This window comes from Oncorhynchus masou, chromosome 7, assembly GCF_036934945.1.
Source record: "Oncorhynchus masou masou isolate Uvic2021 chromosome 7, UVic_Omas_1.1, whole genome shotgun sequence".
Taxonomy (NCBI): Eukaryota; Metazoa; Chordata; class Actinopteri; order Salmoniformes; family Salmonidae; genus Oncorhynchus; species Oncorhynchus masou.
The window spans coordinates 9,231,537-9,235,431 of NC_088218.1; positions in this window are offsets into that span (position 1 = coordinate 9,231,537).

The following is a 3,895-nucleotide window of genomic DNA, read 5'->3' on the forward strand; positions in this document are numbered from 1 at the left end:
TACAAACACAGAGCAAAGAACTGAGGGAAACTAAGGGTTTAAATACAATCAAGGGAAACGAGGCACAGGTGCAAATAATAATGGGGATCAAGGGAAAGCAAAAGGTCAAAAAGCACAATGGGGGCATCTAGTGACCAAAAACCGGAACAACCCTGGCCAAATCCTGACAATGTAAGAAGTGGTTACCCTTGATGTCCAGCAGTCAGTGGTAAGGCAAACTGCAGTAGCTTTTTGGACTCTTTCCCGCACTGAAGCCTGTGTGCTCTCGTACAGTTGTGGAATCAGTGATCTTGAAAGCGTTTTTCTGCTTGGAATGGTGTACATTGGATTTAGACTATTGCTATAATAACAATTATATAACATAATAATTTCTAAAACCTCTGTCCTCCACATTCGAAAATGGCTGGAAATCAGTGGCAATCATTTTAGTCAATGCAATATCAATTTGGCCTTGTTTTTCTACAGACGTAGAGTTTGGCATAAACTGGTCCATAGAAGAATGTGTTGCTGTGGGTTGCGGAGTAGGCCTACTTGACTGAGTGGATACATCTCCATGTGTGTAGGTGCTGGCTCCAATACTATCACTAGCAGGCCCGCTAGTTTCTCATAGCTCCGCTACAGCTAGCTTCACTGTTGGGTGCGCAGTTCACATATGCCGGTGTAGGTTGTGAGTAGAAGCGGCTTTATATGAGATTTTGTTTTGGCAAATTCTACACTGTGCTCTAACATTGTCTACATTATTAAAATGCATCCAAATGCTACTGTGCTTCCGAATCATTTTCCAGCTGTTGTTTTCACAGCTGTCCTTCCTCTCTCTCCTCAGCTGCTAAGTATGTGACTGAGTGAGTTGGCTCAGCCCTCCCTCACGCATCTTTGGTTCATTGATTGTTAGTCTGAGCAGACAGTCAGAATGAATGTGTGTGCTTGAGCATTTAGGCCTATATTATTTCATTTCTTTTTTTGTTCTTTGAATTAGTTATTTAAATGAATAGAATTCTTTTGATTATTCATATCTTAATTTTTTATATATTTTATAAATAGATTTAGCTTTTCTGATATGCAAGCCGGCTCCCAACATTCACCTACAAAAGCCGGCTCTTAGAGCTGACTCGTTCGCGAACGACCCATCACTACAGTAAACGCCGAACGAGTTGGGAAACCAAGCAGCTTAATGATAACCAAATTCATTGGGAAATACATTCTAATAGGTATACTATACCTTGAGTAGAATGGAATCTACTTGCTAAAGTTAGCTAGCTTATTACATGGTATAATCTACTTGCTAAAGTTAGCTACTGTATTACTTGTTAGCTAGCAACATTTGTAAAATGAAAAGCAGACTGCCGGAGCCAATTTGTCCTCTGACAAATCAACTGTAAATTTCGGTGTTCCTCAAGGTTCCGTTTTAGGACCACTATTGTTTTCACTATATATTTTACCTCTTGGGGATGTTATTCGAAAACATAATGTTAACTTTCACTGCTATGCGGAGGACACACAGCTGTACATTTCAATGAAACATGGTGAAGCCCCAAAATTGCCCTCGCTAGAAGCATGTGTTTCAGACATAAGGAAGTGGATGGCTGCAAACTTTCTACTTTTAAACTCGGACAAAACAGAGATGCTTGTTCTAGGTCCCAAGAAACAAAGAGATCTTCTGTTGAATCTGACAATTAATCTTAATGGCTGTACAGTCGTCTCAAATAAAACTGTGAAGGACCTCGGCGTTACTCTGGACCCTGATCTCTCTTTTGAAGAACATATCAAGACCATTTCAAGGACAGCTTTTTTCCATCTACGTAACATTGCAAAAATCAGAAACTTTCTGTCCAAAAATGATGCAGAAAAATTTATCCATGCTTTTGTCACTTCTAGGTTAGACTACTGCAATGCTCTACTTTCCGGCTACGCTGATAAAGCACTAAATAAACTTCAGTTAGTGCTAAATACAGCTGCTAGAATCCTGACTAGAACCAAAAAATGTGATCATATTACTCCAGTGCTAGCCTCCCTACACTGGCTTCCTGTCAAAGCAAGTGTCACGCCCTGGTCTATATTTATTATGTTATCTTCATTTATTGGGTCAGGCCAGGGTGTGACATGGGTTTATTTGTAGTGTGTTTCGTCTTGGGGTTGTGTGGGGTGTATAGATTGGTCTGTGGCTGCATGAGGCGGTTCTCAATCAGATTCAGGTGATTATCGTTGTCTCTGATTGGGAACCATATTTAGGTAGCCTGGGTTTCACTGTGTGTTTGTGGGTGATTGTTCCTGTCTCTGTGTTTGTTGCACCAGTTAGGGCTGTTTCGGTTTTCGACGTTTGTTGTTTTTGTATTGTTCGTGTTCTTCAACATTAAAGATGTATCGAACGAACCACGTTGCATTTTGGTCCGATCCTTGTTTCACCTCTTCGTCAGAGAAGGAGGTGGAGGAAAGCCGTTACAGCAAGGGCTGATTTCAAGGTTTTACTGCTAACCTACAAAGCATTACATGGGCTTTCTCCTACCTATCTCTCTGATTTGGTCCTGCCGTACATACATACACGTACGCTACGGTCACAAGACGCAGGCCTCCTAATTGTCCCTAGAATTTCTAAGCAAACAGCTGGAGGCAGGGCTTTCTCCTATAGAGCTCCATTTTTATGGAACGGTCTGCCTACCCATGTCAGAGACGCAAACTCGGTCTCAACCTTTAAGTCTTTACTGAAGACTCATCTCTTCAGTGGGTCATATGATTGAGTGTAGTCTGGCCCAGGAGTGGGAAGGTGAACGGAAAGGCTCTGGAGCAACGAACCGCCCTTGGTGTCTCTGCCTGGCCGGTTCCCCTCTTTCCACGGGGATTCTCTGCCTCTAACCCTATTACAGGGGCTGAGTCACTGGCTTACTGGGGCTCTCTCATGCCGTCCCTGGAAGGGGTGCGTCACCTGAGTGGGTTGATTCACTGTTGTGGTCATCCTGTCTGGGTTGGCGCCCCCCCTTGGGTTGTGCCATGGCGGAGATCTTTGTGGGCTATACTCAGCCTTGTCTCAGGATGGTAAGTTGGTGGTTGAAGATATCCCTCTAGTGGTGTGGGGGCTGTGCTTTGGCAAAGTGGGTGGGGTTATATCCTTCCTGTTTGTCCCTGTCCGGGGGTATCCTCGGATGGGGCCACAGTGTCTCCTGACCCCTCCTGTCTCAGCCTCCAGTTTTTATGCTGCAGTAGTTTATGTGTCGGGGGGCTAGGGTCAGTTTGTTATATCTGGAGTACTTCTCCTGTCCAATTCGGTGTCCTGTTTGAATCTAATTCTCTCCCTCTCTCTCGCTTTCTCTCTCTCGGAGGACCTGAGCCCTAGGACCATGCCCCCAGGACTACCTGACATGATGACTCCTTGCTGTCCCCAGTCCACCTGGCCGTGCTGCTGCTCCAGTTTCAACTGTTCTGCCTTATTATTATTCGACCATGCTGGTCATTTATGAACATTTGAACATCTTGGCCATGCTCTGTTATAATCTCCACCCGGCACAGCCAGAAGAGGACTGGCCACCCCACATAGCCTGGTTCCTCTCTAGGTTTCTTCCTAGACTTTGGCCTTTCTAGGGAGTTTTTCCTAGCCACTGTGCTTCTACACCTGCATTGCTTGCTGTTTGGGGTTTTAGGCTGGGTTTCTGTACAGCACTTTGAGATATCAGCTGATGTACGAAGGGCTATATAAATAAATTTGATTTGATTTGATTTATTTAGGGTATAAAGCCCAAAGTCACTTACACAGCACATGGGGATTTTGAATTATATGAAGACACAAAGGGGAGAATCTGGTACCTGCTGCCATTCATCCAGTACATAACCAGTCCCAAATAATAGAATGTAAACTGAGATATGATAAACCAGCTAAATTCAGGTTAACATGTCAGAATCAGCT